Source organism: Canis aureus, chromosome 17 (genome assembly GCF_053574225.1).
Source record: "Canis aureus isolate CA01 chromosome 17, VMU_Caureus_v.1.0, whole genome shotgun sequence".
NCBI lineage: Eukaryota > Metazoa > Chordata > Mammalia > Carnivora > Canidae > Canis > Canis aureus.
In genome coordinates this window covers 42,086,231-42,104,122 of record NC_135627.1, presented here as the reverse complement: position 1 = coordinate 42,104,122, position 17,892 = coordinate 42,086,231, and the positions used below count along the sequence as shown (strand labels likewise).

The following is a 17,892-nucleotide window of genomic DNA, read 5'->3' as shown; positions in this document are numbered from 1 at the left end:
AATACACCATCTTCTCAAAGCTATATTATTTAATTGAAAGAATAGATTTTATTTAATTGAATTTCATCCCTAGGACATAGTTATTCTGCAAGTCCTTAGTTTAGCAGCCACTATTTCAAACTCAGAAAAATCATGATAGCTTTTGTGCATCATCCTTAACAAGGGTTTTAAGTCAAGTGGAATTAGGAAAGACTATAGTATAGAAAATAGAAGTCCAAAAAAAATTCTCAGACAGATTTCAGCATAATTTCTCACCGCTTGATATAAATAAAACACAGCAGAGGCATTGCTTTTTATTGCCTCAGGGAACAGAGAAACCAGACTCAAAAGGAACTCTTCTCTTGGGACTATATCCAAGAGTAGCAGACAAATCTTTTACACTAGTAAAAAGAACAGTTCAGAGAACTCTTCCTTAGACATTCACACTTAATAAATCCAATTTTAGCAACATCCGTATTCAAATGAGAACAAATTCCCTGAAGCTTTTACTCCTCACCATATTCACCCTTCTATGTCTTTATCTGAGACTTCCATTTAGATTTTTGGATAAAGTTCAACTTCAGCAAATTTAGTGTGCAGTGTTTACAAAATAAAAACAAAAACAAAAAGCCTTCCAATACATTAACACAGAAAGTATATTTGCAAACATTCAATATACCCCTTTTGTTCTCTAGCCCCTGGGCATAGCCATACTTGCAAATTTTCTTTCCCAAAAGACATCACTGGGAAAATTTTGCCATTATAATGGATACTTATTTTGTCCTTACCTACAGTAGACAATTGCCTTTTATTTTGAATGAAACTTTCTGCAGCTTAAATAAGCAAGATATATGAATACAGTTGCATTACAGAAAGAAAATGGCAAACTTCTATTCATCTGTTTAACAAACATACATTGGGTAGCTACTATGTGCCAGGATGTTCTAGATTCTTGAGATGGGATGAAATAATCATAACTCTTGTTCGCCTGGGGGCATAATGGATATGCCCAGAATAAAAAATTGCTCATTTGGAACATGTAGAATGGTGCCAGAAGTTCCTGTTTTTTAAAAAATTGTATTGGAAAACTCTGAGAAAGTTGTAAGCGAAGGAGTACCATGAGGTGATCTGTGTTCTCAAAGCATCTTTCTGGTGCCCCACAGCAGGAATGGAAACAAAGGAGCAGCATGGAGACCATTATGCAGATTCAGGCAATTGATGATAGGGATTAGCAGAGAGTAGACTACAAAATTAATAGGGTGACTTTTATGAAGGGGTCAGACTTAGCATGTCAGTGTAGAGAGAAATCTCTTAAAATGTTAAATTAATGGCTTTCAAATATTTTTATCTCTTTAATAAAATTGGGGTAGGGTAAAAATTACCAAGTAAAGGAATATTTTAAGTTATGGAGATGTTTATAGACTATTGGTTAATTTTAATCCTTAAAATAATGAATTAAAGCTATAAAAAAAAGTATTCTTACATATTAAGTCATTCTTTTTTCTAAGTATCCAAGTAGAAAACAGAAGGATAATTAACAATCAGTTATCTTTTATTTTATTTTTTTTAATTTTTATTTATTTATGATAGTCACAGAGAGAGAGAGAGAGGCAGAGACATAGGCAGAGGGAGAAGCAGGCTCCATGCACTGGGAGCCCGATGTGGGATTCGATCCCGGGTCTCCAGAATCGCGCCCTGGGCCAAAGGCGGGCGCCAAACCGCTGCACCACCCAGGGATCCCAACAATCAGTTATCTTTTAAAACATGTATTACTGGAATCATGTTAAAAACTTCAGAATATGAGTTAATACTGGGACAATTTTATGTTTATAAAGTATCTCTCCACATACAATCAAATAATATTCAAAAAATAAACCCTTAAAATTCATACCTCCTTTCAAAATACACAAATTTAGCCTATTAAAATACTCCCATGTAGCACATGGTTGAAAATAATGAAGAAATTGTTTGGAATATCTATCCAATCACATCATGACAGTTGTCTCAGACATTTCTTATAAATTGAGAGACTAAACCCCAAAGACATAATAAAGTTCTTTAAAGCACAAATAAATATATTATATTACTGGTCTATTTGTAAAAGAGCAACTACTTGGCATACATGTATAAGCTAGAGCAAATTTCCATTCACCAAAAATTACAGTTTCTTAAAATGACAAGAACTTTGGCCTTCTATTTTCTATAATATAGTCTCTACTATTTCTTTTTACTTGACTCAAATTGGAAACAACATAAATATCCATCAAAAAAAGTGAATGGATTAAAAAAATTCTGGTATATCCATAAAATGGAATATTACTCAACAGTGAAAAGGAATAAACTATTGATAAACACAAAAATGTGAATAATTCTGGGAACAAAAACAAGCTGAGTGAAAAAAACACAGACAAAATGAGCACAGGATGCAATATTTAATATTTCACTTATATAAAATTCTAAAAAATGCGAAGTAATCTATAATGACAGGATGACTAGCAGTTATGGGGAATGGTCTTCACTGATTGCAAAAGATACTCTCAGGGTTGGTGAATATATTCCTTAATTTAACTGCAATGTTCATTTCAGGGTTTGTGCATATATGAAAATTCATCAAACTGTACACTAAATATGTATAATTAATGGCACATCAATTAAACTTCAATAAAAAAATTAAAATGAGTCATTAAGTATTATGTTAAATGTTAGTCAATGGAAGTCCTTATAAATGGAGTAAAAGGAGAAATTATGAACAAGAATAATTATGTTAATTATAAGTTAGTATGTAAATGGAAGCTATAGTAAATCATAATATTAAATATTAATTATATTGTATACATCCTATTTGCTACAAGTTATTTTGTTCTCTTTTTATTTATGTCTTGGCTTTTTACACTGCTTAGGAAATGAAATATGGGGAAACTTATACATTTTTAGAACAGCTTCATAATCCCAGAATCAGTAAATAAATGGGATAAGCATAGATACTCTTTGGGATTTAAAAAATGCATTGCATTAGGAATTAAGGAGTGTACATGTCATGCCTGAGGAGTGCCAGGTGATGTACAAAGTGTTGAATCATTACATTGTACACCTGAAACTAATATAACACTGCATGTCAACTAACTGGAATTAAAATAAAAACTTAAAAAAAAAAACTTAAAAAAATATCGTTGGCCATTATTTAAATAGGGAATACATCGTATAAACACAATACATAAATCTCCATATGTTAGCTTTACTATTAGCAAACTGTTTTATAAAAGTCAACTATCATTGATACAGTCATATCATCTGCTCATATGATGTTTAACAAATATATCTAAATATAAACTCTTAAGTTTACTTAAGAGTCAGTGGGGCATCTATACTGAAAAGTTTAAAGTGGCATCAGAAAAGGCATATTGGCAGAACAGTAAAATGTGGTTACCAAGAACAGAGAGTGACCTTTGTATTTAATAAACAGTATGTGATTAATTCCAGACCTCTATTTCAATTAATAGCTATAATCTTGGATATTTTGCCTGGATTAAAAAAACTTAATGAAACTTTGAATAGAGTGTAGACAATTTCTCATCAGAACTGAATTATTCACGAATACAATTCATTCCACAGATTCTTAGAAAATATTTTCTTCAAAGTATAGTTACCGATATGTTGCTGACAAAAAAAGATATATATATATATATATATATATATATATATATATATATATCCACCTCCTGGAATAGCACATTGGTATATGTCACTACAGATAATAATAAAAATAAACAACATTTTGTTGGCATTAAATAAAAATTTCTGAGCCAGTGTCTGACAATGTAAAAACTATAAAATCTATTGGTCAATAGAATGTGAAATATGAAGGTACAGATAAAATATTTCAGAAATAAATGCCGATTTATAATCCCTGTTTATCCCACTAGAAGAAATGAGTAAAATGAAATGAGTAAATAATGTAATATTAGCTATAACTTATTTTATTCTATTATTTTACTTCTTAGCTATAACTTAGAGAATAGGCAAAAAAGCGAAGACACCAGGAAGAACTTATATTAAGTTGCAAAATAAAGTCTGGGTTAGCTAGAAGAGGAATTCTCTTATTGTGAATTATAGAAATAAAGAATGTTTAAACTTTCTTTTCTTCTCATGAGAGAATGATCAATGGCTGAGATGAGAGTATTTTCTCTTAAGTCCCTCTTAGATGTATTTTTTTCATTTCCTATGCCTGATTTTGTGATCTCTTATAGTCAGCAATCATTTTGCCAAAAGTGGTAATCTTGTCAGTAGAAATTCTATGTAGTTAAACACACACACACACACACATTCTTTAACTTGTGTATTGTATTAATTACCAGGTTAATTGCTGAGGCACCATTGGGACAATTAAAAATTACAGACTCCTTTTGATGTAGCAACTTTTATGAGTTGTGGAAATTTTTTATTTAATATTTATTATTATGAAATAGAGAATAAAATATTTTCCTACAACAAATACATAAATATTTATAGATAACCTATGACCTTTCAAGGTTTTCCCTCTTTGTATTTTTAAATTAGTTTCCCAAACATTTACCTGCAATACACTGTTACTCGTTACTTGTGAAAAGAACTTAGTTAAAATTAAGATTTGTCTATAGTCATTACTGAAATCTTAAAACTTTGGCAAGAAAAATGCTTCTTGTACAGTACAAACTATATTAGAAGGGCCAACTATAAAATAATAATTGCATATAACTTGCAAAAAATACACATTGTAGAATTCCAAATGAAAAAATCAAACTTCAATTTAGAGGAGAAAAAGGGTATACACATGGTTGCTTCTATGGGAAAGTAACCTTATATGCTATTTAAAATTTTGTTTGAGCACTCAAATGTCTAGATCACATGAGGGGAAGAATTTATATCATTTTTTACATCTATTTTTGCTATATACAGAAAAATAAGGTTCACAACTCTGTATTGACTGTGACAGAAAAGGCTCGTGCCATATTGAGAATGACAAGGGAGAAGAATCAAGGACAACCATGCAAACCAAGTTCAAAAGGAAGGGACTTAATGAAGAGCAATTTTACCACAGGCCACAAAGTGCACCAGTTCATTGACTGCAAGCTCTTTAGAACTGCCTGTGTTCAAGCAGAATTATACAGGAGGGACAGAAGTTGTGGGAGGTGGGAGGGAAGTCATCACATTTAGGGATCCAAAGCATATTAACACTCTTTCTGCAAAGCTCACCATCTTTCAGACATGCTTACCTCAATGCTTTTTGATAAATTGCTTAGTCAAAAAAAAAAAAATACTTGAGAATGTGTTAAACAACTCTAGTTGTACTTTAGTCATCAGTAGATAGAAAACTTTGATCACTTCTTACTGCACAAAGGTGCTCTGGGTGTCCTGGAGTTAAAGAGGAAACAATTGCCTTATTACATAGTAATGGTGCAGAATGTGATACCTTTTAGTTGGTCTCAGTTCAAAAGTGGTTCTTAGTGTCTAAATGCAAATATTAAAAGAGCTCCTACCCCTTATACTACTATAGCTATACTCTAGAAATTACTCATCACCTTAATTATGTGTCTGTATTACCCACTAGAAATATACCTCATAATGGCAAGCCACATGTTTGGTTCATTCAACACTGTGCCCTAGAGGAATTATTTTTGTCACATATGAAACAGAATATATTTTGCTGAATGGATGTATAATGGGATTTTATAAATGGGAAAACTAGAAGGGCCACTATTGAAATGGACAAACTATACACGCCCAATCCATTATAATTATGAAACAATATATACCCATTCATATTTCATAAATACAAGTGCTAGAGTAATTTGTCCAAAAGCGCAGGACCAGGAATCACAGGTTTGGGTTCATACAAGAACTATCACCAAAATTTGTGTTGTCTAGGAAAATTTACTTATGAAATTATGATGAGAGTTCATTATGATGATAGATGTAAAACATTTTGTGCTATTCTTGGCAAATCTTTTATATAGTATTTAGTAATAGGCATTAGTAGCAAAAAAATATGGCAGCATAAATTAACCTGCCCTGCATAGATGTGATCATGCTAGATTCGCAAACATTCCATTTTCCCTCCTTTCACCCCTTTCCGTATGCTACAATTTCTGATGCCACAATTTCTCCCTGTTAACTCAGGAATGGAGTGAGACCACATTGGCAACGCAGTATTAAAAAAAAAAAAAAACATGATATGAGTTACGTTGGGGCATAAAACTTAACAATCAAGTGCACATGTCTCTTCTCTGCTGTAATGTGTAGAAATGTTCAAGATAGAAGTTGCTGCCATTTATCCTGAAACTCAGATGACATTGAGCAGAGCAACCAGCTACCCAAAATGGAAATGAACTGAGAAAAGGAAATGAATTACTATTTTTATAAGCTTCTGTGATTGTTAGACTGTTTTCTAGAGCAGCATAATGTAATTTAATCTGACACATTTAGCAACTCTTATTTAATTAGAGGCATTCAAATTTTGGTGGCAAGATTACATAATGAAAAAAAAATAATGATAGTCATAGCCTCTCAAAATATGATCTAGACTTAGAAGAGCAGTCTTGAAAGTCCAGAATTTAAATTTCAAAGCAGGCATTTTTTAAACAGTGAAAAGCCTGTTAAGAGTTTCGAAAAACTATGTCCCAAAGGAACCATGTTATAAAGTTTATACTGTAAACCATGGATGAGAAAGAGAGTAAATGAAGAGCCAGGCTCGCACAGGGAATGACTCACCTAGAAGTGAAGACAGTGAGTACTCGTGTTCAGTGTAGTGATGCTGACAGTGTACATAGGAATACCCTTCCACTCAAGATAAATGCAGAGGAGTGCCTGGGTGCCTCAGTCAGTTAAGCACCCCAAGTGTTATTTTTTTTTAAGATTTTTATTTATTTATTTGAGAGAGAGTGAGAGTGTGCATGAGCAGTGGGAGGGACAGAAGGAGGAGGAGAAGCAGACCCTCTGCTGAGCGGGGAACCTGATCCAGGGCTCAATCCAAGGACTCTGGGATCATGACCTGAGCCAAAGGCAGATGCCTAAGCAACCGAGTGACCCAAGCGCACCCCCTCCCCCAACAAATTGCTTTTAAGAACCTACTTAGTACTATTCTGTTATGCGGTATAGTAACAGCTACGTCTGCCATAATGAAATACTACAGATTGAGTGGCTTAAACAGCAGAAATGTGTTTTCTCATGGTTCTTAAGACTGGAAGTCCAAGATCAAGGTGCCATCAGCATTGGTTTTTCAAAAGGAACCTCTTCTTGGCTTACATAAGGCTTCCTTCTAGTAGTGTCCTCATTTTTTTTATTTGGTTTTTCTGTTTTTTGTTTTGTTTTCTTGTTTTTTTCTGATATTCTACTGGTCAATTCATTTATGTCTTTACCAATAGCACACTATAATCATTATAGCTTAATCTTTATCACTTTATAGAAAACGGTGTTAGTGCGATTTCTTCCCTTTGTTAGATTTTCTTTCTTTTTTTTTTAATGTTGGTTTATTCAGAAATAATGACTTTAATTTCCAAAGACATTTTTCCCCTGAGTTTTCTTTAATTATTTTTGCTTAATTGCATTGTGGTCCTAGAAAGTTATTTGTAAGATACAATCCTTTAAATGATTCTGTATTTGATATTTGATCACTGACAGTTTTCAGGCCCCATGGTCCCCTTCTGTTTTTGCACTATATCTGGACGAAGAGATAAAGCTTGCAGACTCCTTGCAAACACTCATGCTTGGGTTCCTCCATGGGAATCCTCATTGCAATCCCCTGTCCTAACCACTAAACCAGAAAGTCCCATTTATGTGAGTAGCAAATCTTTTCATGCCTTCCTGATGCATTGTGGCATCATTAGTCTTGACATCCAAATAATTTTAAATCTCTGGTAGTTATGTATCTTTTTCAAATCATATTGCTTTCTACTTATACTATCCAGCCCTCTTTTTTTTTTTCAGCCCTCTTTTAAAGCATTTCTGGAGACAAAAAAACCCTCCAAATTATTAGAAATTATTGCATATCAGGTAATGCTTATTTTATCCATTTCTTTGTTTTGCTGGTTCTTATAATAAATAATTTTCCCAAAATTAGGTTCCTCAATAAATAATTTGTGTTTGTATAATGTGATGAGTTTACACATATTATATTATATATACATGTGTAATATATATAGTGAAATAATTGTCAATAAACAATAAAGTTAGTTTACTTATAGCACATAACATGTCCATAACCTCACATAGTTACCATTTTGTGTGTGTATATGATGAGATATTTTAAGATCTATTCTCTTAGCGACGTGCACGTATACAGTACTGTTCTTTATAGTCATCATGCTGTACTTTACATCCCCAGAACTTACTCATTTTACAGCTGGAAGTTTGTCCTCTTAGACCACTTTCACCCATTTTCCCCACCTCACATCCCCTTGCCCCTGTCAACAACCAATCTACTCTCTGTTTCTATGAGTTCAGTTTTGTTTTTTGTTTTTTTTTTTGTTTTTTAGCTTTCACATATAAGTGAGATCAGGCAATAGTGGTCTTTCTCTGCCTGACTTATTTTACTTATCGAAATGTTCAGTCAATCTATGTTTTCCCAAATAGTAGGATTTTCCTTCTTTTTAATGCCTGAAAAATATTCCATTATACATATACCCAGAAGTAGGATTAGTGGATCATATGGTAGTTATACTTTTAATTTTTTATGGAAGCTCCATATAGTTTCCCATAATGGCTGTACCACTTTGCCTTCTCACCACAGCGTACATATCTCATTTTCTCCATATCTTAGCCTGCACTTGTTATCTCTTGTGTTTTTTATAAAAGCTATTTTAGGGACATGGCTCAGTGGTTGAGCGTCTGCCTTTGGCTCAAGTCATGATCCCGGGGTCCTGGGATCGAGTTCTGCATCAAGGGAGCCTGCATCTCCCTCTGCCTATGTCTCTGCCTCTCTCTGTGTGTCTCTCAGAAATAAAATATTTTAAAAAAATAAATAATAAAATAAAAGCCATTTTAGTAGGTGTGAGGTGATCTCTCATTGTGGTGAGATCTCTCACAATCTCTCATTGTGAAATCATTTCCCTGATGATTAGTGAAGACTACTCTTAAGTGGCCAGGTAGAGGGCAAAACGCTGCCTGTAATTGCCTTTCTCCAAAACACAACTTAACCTTCTAACTTTTAAGACACCTTTTTACTTTCATCTGTCACATCTTAACTTGTGGAAAGCTCTCTATGAAGCACCCTGGGTTGTTTTCAGGAGAGTCCTATAATTTATCTTCTGCTGCAGCAACTAACTAAAGGCATCTATCCCTCAGAACCAGGTTATAAGGAAAAATTATTTCTTGTTTGTTCCACTATACCTACAGTGTCCTTAGGGGGCTCCCATTGTGATATGACTGCATAACCATTATACTCTAGGTAACACATCATAAGTCTCAGTATTTAAGTAGTTTTCTTGTTGTGTTCAAATAACCTAGTGAATATGAAAAATTACCAATATAATCAAGTATTTTTTCAATTGTACTTTAAAAGCTGCTGCTTTGTTTTATATTTTTAATACCATTTGTTTATTTTTATATAATGTTTAAAAAAGAAATAACGAAACCTTGAAAGGGCTTTAAAAAAAAAATACGTGATTCAATTTTGACCACATTTTTTTTGCTACACTCTAAGTGATCACATTTATATTCAGTTCATAGCCATAATAACTATTTCATAAAACAGCAGGTGTCAAAATGCATTTTAGAATGAGAAACATTTTATTGTTTATAAAACAAACAGGTTACTGCTACAATCAATAGATGAGATATACAAACATTTAATTATTTTATAATTTTATTTAATCCTGTAACTCAAAATATTTGACTAGACAGCTGCAGAGACTAAGAATATAAAGGTTAGTTATATTCATTTCTTTCCTATGCAAAGCCTGTTATCTATTTTTTATGCAAATTGATGTGTGATAAATTAAACTTTTAAGATACTTCATACAATAAAATGAAACCATAATTTTCTTCTCTCATTTGAAAAGTAATAGAGACAAATACATATTTACATAATCTCTGATAAAAAGTGATATATATGTACATATATATTCTCACTTAGGAAGTAAATTAATTATTCATATTTTCTTCCAGATTTTTACAGTTTAAGTGTTTATATATTATACTCTTTAATCTAGTTAGGACGTGTTTCAGTGATTGGTGTTAAAGAGTAATCTTTATTTTTTATCTGTACAGTTAACCATTTTGAGCTGACTCATTTATTGAATAACCTGTCTTTCCTCCACTGACTAGAAATGCTATTTTCATAAAATATTATATTCTTATGAAAACTAAAGTCTGTTTCCAGCTTAGTGTTTTCATTGTTAAATATAGCTTCAATACAGCTTTGTAATATATTTAACATTTGGTTAAGAAGTCACGTATCACCAGTGCTCTATTTCAAAATCTGCTAAGTCATTCTCACCAATTTATTCATCCAAATAAACTTTTAAATCTTTTGTCAACACCCCATCCCCCGCTAAAAAAAATCCAACTGGAATTCTCATTAGAATTGCATTAAAAATATAAAATGATTTGAAAAATTAGTTACATATCTACATACATATCATTTACATATATACATATAATATTTACATATATATGTAAAATCTCCATTGTGCCTTGTTGAGGACAAATAAAGAAAAGTCTAATTTTATTTTAGTAAAATGACCTTTTATCTAAATTAAGGGTTAAATAAAACAAATTTAGATGACACTAAGTTTTTTCTAATTAGAAAAAGCACACAGACAAGTGAAAAAAATGTTAGTTGTAATTCTTCAAGATTGGTAGCTTAGGATAATAATTCAAATTATGGCACATTTCCTTAAATAAAAACATTTGTATTAATAGTTCAATACTAAAATTCATGCTTTAACTCCCATCTTCATCTTTTTGGTTGAGAAATTTTCCAAGTTAGCTTGAAGCCTCATCACATATTCAGGTCATTCTCAGTGACTTTTACCCTTGTCTGTATAGTACAATCACCTGGGAAGCTTTATAAATTACAGATGCCGAGGTCCTTTCCCTCTAGATACTGATTTAATCTGACTGGGTTGCATCCAGGGCATCGGGGTTTTTAAAAGTTCCCAGGTGATACTAAAGGGCAGCCAAGGGAGAGAAATAGTGATCTAAGAGATGATTTTGTGCAAACACAAAGCATAGTCAAGATATTTAAAACCTTGAAACTTACTGTATTTTTACACCACTATTTCCACGCAGCTGCATCAAATATTTTAAAATCAATTAGTCAATAACTTCTAAGTCTACCAGGTAAGAGTGATATACTTAACATACCTTCTCCCTAATCAAGGAGTACAATATAATTTAAAACAAAACAGTTGATGATAATGTCCCTTTCCAAACTCAAAATATAACTATGGTGTACTTGTTTGCTCTTTGTTAAAACACAAATAACTAAACAAGTTGAAATTGTTATGACTATACTTATATATGCATTAAACCCACTTTGTGGGGGAATTCTGTACGGGTCCATGAGCCTTTTCCCAATGGGAGGCTCTCCAGTGGTTCATTATTATTAGGTGCTTCTGTTAAAGTAAGTGTAACATCCACTCATTATGTCATGCTTCCTATGAATGAAATACAAGAGCCCCCAAATTAGCCTTCTACTAGGGTATTGTTTTAATGATGACAATTATCACCGATGGTAATGTGGCTGCTTTCTAGGAGCGAAAGTAAATAGTCTTACAAAATTTAAAAAAAAAAAAAAAAAAAAAAAGGGATCCCTGGGTGGCGCAGCAGTTTAGCGCCTGCCTTTGGCCCAGGGCGCGATCCTGGAGACCCGGGATCGAATCCCGCGTCGGGCTCCCGGTGCATGGAGCCTGCTTCTCCCTCTGCCTGTGCCTCTGCCTCTCTCTCTCTCTGTGTGACTATCATAAATAAATAAAAATTAAAAAAAAAAAAAGTAAATAGTCTTACTTTGCAGGATGTTAAGACACAGCATAATGATTCATATTAATGAAATAGCCCGATCATCTCATCAGATGAACTGTAACACCTTATGGGACTATTAGAAGCTGTGTTAGCTTGGTTCTCTTCCTATTTCCTTAACCAATTTTAATTTATGTTAGACTGAGGTCAGCTCTGGATATTCTCACTGTTTCAACAGAAGCATCATGAGATTCAGAGCTCTGAAATTTGTCTACAGCACACTCCCTAAACATGTGCACATGCACACACATACCCCAAAGAGGGGAAGCAAGGGTAGCAGCAAAAGCACCACAAACAAACAAAAATCCTCCATGAAACAACAAAATCAACCTCAGTACAAACGATAAAATCAGACACATGCAGAAAAATTGGATGCAAGTAAAGTTTAAAGAGGCACTATTGTTTATAAGAGATTGCTAAAAATAAACTCAGTCATGAGTACTATGGATAATGTTTCTCACCTGATCCTGTCAGTTAGATGAAACAAAGGGGAGAATTTCTTCCTATATTCAAACTTTATCATAGTGAAGGTGTGGAGAAGGATGTCTCTCTAGGGACTTTACTAAGATAGATTGCCAAGTATTTGAGCTGGTCTATTGTAGCATTGTCAAGATGAACACTATATAGCCCATGACTCGATGACCATATGGTCAGAATTCAAAATGAACACAGCCACTTTCACCGGTGTACATTTCTAAATGTAAATTGTTTAGAATGATGCATTTACATCTTTAGATAATGGTATATGACTTAATCTCTTCAAGCATAACTTTCCTCCAAGGATGAATGTACAGCACTTTACATTTCTGAAAACAAACAAAATTGTTTTCACATGTATTTCACAAAATTTTATTCAGATTAATTTCAAATATTAAAACAAGTTACTGTTTATGTTTTTTTTTTTTAAAAAAAAATTACCTGTTTATTCACCCAGACTTAAAATGTGTACTCAAAGTTTCCTAGCAAAGTCACTTTGGATAGTAGTAAAAGAAAGATTTTCTTTCGCAGATATAAGGTATATTTTTATTAATACACTCAAAAATATTTACTAAGTGGCTACTATATTCCAGTTACTTTTCTAGGTTCTGAGAATACAGCAATGAACAACACAGACACATTTCCCATCCACATGCATCTTGTGATTTTCTGACCTCTGAGTAGATTTATTTTCAAAAACTTCTGAGGACAGATTTATTCTTAATGGTGTCATAATTTAATCTCTACATTCCCATAAGAATTTTCACAGAACAAATAGAATAACCGACACCTATTGACATTAACCCTTAAAAAATAAATAGAACGTTATTTAACACATTTTCTCTGAATTTGTGTAAAAAATAGAATTAATAAAAATAAATTATAATATAACAATTGTATTTTATAATTCACAGTCATAACAGAACTAATTCAAAAATAATCTTCATATATTCCCTATTTGTAACAAACTTAATGTTTATTATTGTTCCCAGTATGATTTTTTTTTGAATGGGGGAGTAACAAAGAGAGGAGGAGAGAGAGAATCTTAAACAGGCTCTTCACCCAGCACAAGATTGACGTGGGCCTGGATCTCACAACCCTGAGATCATGACCTGAGCTGCAATCAAGAGTCAGATGCTGAGTGACGCATATTGCCCAGAGGATGGCAGACCCGGCTTGCACCACGTGGTTCCCAGCGACCTGTACCCCTCGTGCTCAGGTTTCTGCAGGATAACCAGCTCCTGGAGGTGGTCAATAAATTCACCAAGGCAACAGGTGCTACCCAACAGGATTCCAACACCTCTTCCCTCGTGGACATCTATAGCTTCTGGCTCAAGTCCACCAGGGCCCTGAAGTGGAATCTACAGGCAAATGGACCAGTGACCCAGAAGGGTAAGAAGAAGACTTCACCCAGTGACAGCAGTGAGGACAGCAGTGAGGAGGAAAAAGCCCAAGGGCCGCCAGCTAAAAAAACTGTTGTACCTGCCAAGTGGGCCAGTTTGCCTCCGCATCCTGGAAAGGCTGCAGCCAAAGCAGCAGAGAGCAGCAACAGTGAAGAATCCAGTGATGAGGAGGAAAAGGACGAGAAGAAAAAGCCTATTCAGAAGGGAGTTAAGCCTCAATCCAAGGAAGTCAAAGCTCCTCCAAAGAAGGCCAAGAGCTCGGATTCTGATTCAGACTCCAGCTCATAAGATGAATTACCAAAGAACCAGAAGCCAAAGACAACACCTGTGGCAGCTAAAGCTCAGGCTAAAGCCTCAGCCAAACCAGGTACACTAGCTCTAGTGGTACCTAAACCAGCCAATGGCAAGCAGCCAGCAGTAAGAGCAGCAGCAGCAGCAGCAGCAGCAGCAGCAGTGATGATGACTCAGAGGAGGAGGAGGAGGAGGAAAAGGAAGAGGTGGAGGAGGAGGAAGAGGCAGGGGCCATACCTAAGAAGACTGTACCTAAAAAGCAAGTTGTAGTCAAGTCCCCAGTGAAAGCAGGGGCCACCACTACCCAAAAGAGTTCCAGCAGTGAGGAGGAGGAGGAGGAAGAGCAGGAAAAAAACATGAAGAAAAAACCAGGTCCCTATAGTTCAGTCCTCCCGCCTTCTGCTGCCTCCTCAGAAAGTCTCCCAAGAAAGCCACAGAGAAGAAACAGCCTGTGGAGAGCAGTGAGGACAGCAGTGATGAGTCTGATTCAAGTTCAGAGGAAGAAAAGAAACCCCCAGCTAAGGCAGTCATCTCTAAAGCAACCACTAAACCAGCTCCAGCAAAGAAAGAACCAGAGAACTCTTCAGACAGCTCAGACTCTGACAGTTCTGAGGATGAAGCTCCTGCCAAGCCAACCAGTACCGCCAAGAATCTATCAAGTAGGCCACTTACCACTCCCAGGCAACCTGTGGCTAAACCAGCCACAGCTCCCAAGCAACCTGCAGGTAGTGGCCAGAAGCCATTGACCAGAAAGGCTGATAGCAGCTCCAGTGAAGAGGAGAAAACAAAGAAGACCCTGGTCACCCCTAAGCCCAAGGCAGTGGCTAAGGCAGCTCCTTCTTTGCCTATCAAACAGGCTTCCTAGGGTGATGGGGACAGCAGCTCTGATTCAGACAGCTCTAGCAGTGAGGAAGAGAAGATGTCAAAATCCCCAGTTAAAAAGAAGCCACAGAAGGTGGCAAGAGTTGTAGCCTCTTCCAAGGCTGCTTCCACAAAGAAAGCAAAGGCTGAGAGCAGCAGCAGTTCTTCCTCTGATGACTCCATTGAGGAAGAGGAAAAGGAGAAGCCTAAGGGCAAGGACACTGTAAGGCTACAAGCCCTCAAGACCAATGGGACTCTGCACTGACTACCCAGAAGGGAAAAGCAGATGGAGATAGCAGTGAGGAAGAAGAAGAGAAAAAGGCAGTAGTGGCAGTTTCTAAGCCAGGTTCAGGGAAGAAGGGGAAGCAGAATGAGGCTGCCAAGGAGGCAGAGACTCCTCAAGCCAAGAGGATAAAGCCCCAGACCCCTAACACTTTTCCAAGAAGGAAGAAAGGAGAGAAAAGGGCATCACCCCCATTCCAAAGGATCAGGGAAGAGGAAATTGAGGTAGATGCTCGAGTGGCAGACAATTCCTTCAATGCCAAGTGGGGTACAGCTGGAGACTGGGGGGAGCACGCCAATCAGGTTCTGAAGTTCAACAAAGGCAAATCATTCCAGTATGAGAAAACCAAGAAGAAGCGGGGCAGCTCTCGGGGAGGCTCCATTTCCATCCAGGTCAATTCCATTAAGTTTGACAGCGAGCGACCTGGGGTCATCTGGTGAAGCAGGGGTGAGGATCTGAGACTATCGACTTTCACTAGTGGACCTGGGAAACCCTCAGCCCTCTTAAGGAAGGGTCTCGGTGAAGCCAGCCGTTCAGAATAGGTCTGAAGACTTTGTATCATAACATCTTCTCTGGTCCTTTTCTGGTGTTCATAGTTTTCTACAGATTTGTTTTTGAGCGTTGAGTAGCAAAGACAATAAAAGAGGAGTGTTCCTTTTTAAGAAAAGGAAAAGTTTTAGTTGTTGCCCCCTTCTCCCTGTCCTGTGGAAGTCCTCCTACTGAGAAATTTGTATATTTTATGTTAAATCACTTGCTGTTGATTTTTGTTATTTTAACAGGTGGGTTCCCACAGATAAAATCTTAGCTCTTGCCCAAGACATAGTAAAAGTCACATGTATGAGTTTTTATAATTGGAGAATTGTGCCTATTGTGCACATGTCCACCTTTCTTTTTTTTTTAAGATTTTATTTATTTATTCATGACAGACACAGGGGGAGAGAGAGAGAGGCAGAGACACAGGCAGAGGGAGAAGCAGGCTCCATACAGGGAACCCGACGTGGGACTTGATCCTGGGTCTCCAGGATCGCGCCCTGGGCTCAAGGCGGTGCTAAACCACTGAGCCACCAGGGCTACCCACATGTCCACCTTTCAACCGTCCTACCCCTCTTAGCTTTGGAAAGGGGCAGTTAAGAAGGGTTAATGTATGTATATGTTTGCTAAGCATGCACTGTGTAGTTCATCCTCATTCATGGGATTTAGGAATTCAGCGAGCATGGACTTAACTACTTTTTGGGATAAAATTCACTTATTACAGGCAAAATTCTGGTGTAATATGAATGTCATGGGGTTAGTCTGAATATTTTGTTTTCTGTAATTTTAACATTATCTAATGTTTGCAATACATGTTTAGTTTTTTAATTTGAAAGCATAAACTTTTCTATTGTTCAAAGACTTTGATGACCCTTAATAGCACTAAATTGAGGACTGCATTTTCTTGTTTTTTACATTTTAGAGAACAAAATAACATTAATCTGAACAATAAAAAAAAAAGAGTCAGATGCTTAACTGACCCACCCAGACACTGCTCCCAACATGCTTTGTTACATATCACAACCTCCAAAAAAATCAAGGACTACAACTGCTATTTTAAATTAAAAAAAAAAAAAGCTGTCAATTTTATGGTGTCCAATAAATTGCAATTGCAAAAATATCATTACAAGATTCCTTTGATTTTTAAGTTGCAATTTTTCATTTCTTAGTTTAAATATAATTGCAAGAACTAGTCATGCTTATATTATGTGCCTACCATGTAATTCTGCAAAAATAAATAAAGTTTTATTATATTCCTCGGGGTTGATTTTTCTTACCTCTGACTAGTTATCTGAATTGCTTGTGCCCCTGTTTCATAGTATCAAAAACAGAAGTGCTACTTTGAGAGAGTAAGGAAACCTTACTGAGAGCATAGGACAAGGCCCTGAGCAACCACTCTAGTAACATTTCTTTTTAAGATTTTGTTTGTTTATTCATGAGAGACACAGTGAGAGAGAGGCAGAGACACAGGCAGAGAGAGACGCAGGCTCCATGCAGGGAGCCCTATATGGGACTCGATCCTGGGACTCCGGGATTACACCCTGGGCCCAAGGCAGGCGCTCAACCGCTGAGCCACCCAGGTGTCCCACTGATAGCATAATTTTTTTAAATGTACAAGTATCCTGGACTAGGAAGCGAGTTACATGATTCCAACATAGCAGATAAGCCATTGGTATTTATAATCAGGGTGTGATTACCAAAGAAACTTCCTCTAAGGGTTAGTATACAGAGCGCCACCGGGACTCTTAGGAAATATCTGGGGCAAAACAGTTCACTAGCTCACCAAGCCCAGCTGATTTGGGATCAAGAAGGACCTTTTGTGCTCATATGATCTTGGTCCATCTTCTTTTTAATCTTCATCCAAAAGTTTTATATTCATCCCATAATGATCTGTAGTCTAATTCATGTTTTTATGACTTATTCTTGTTAAACTTTTCATTTTCTTTTAAATAATTTCTTGATAGATAAATTGCAATCATTAAGATCAGATGCCATATGCTCCTAAGCTGTACTCACAATGCCTATCCTGCTAGTATGTATATAATATTAATTCTAAATATACCCTATGCTTTC

The 17,892-nt window shown here is 35.7% G+C and overlaps 1 long non-coding RNA gene and 1 pseudogene across 2 annotated transcripts in view; both read left to right on the top strand.

Annotated features, from left to right (window-relative positions):
- The window catches only part of LOC144287544 (uncharacterized), a 77,235-nt gene that overhangs the window by 34,168 nt on the left and 25,175 nt on the right, over nt 1–17,892 (top strand). The gene's annotated exons all lie outside the window — the stretch shown is intronic.
- LOC144287607 (nucleolar and coiled-body phosphoprotein 1 pseudogene) lies at nt 13,585–15,989 on the top strand (annotated as a pseudogene).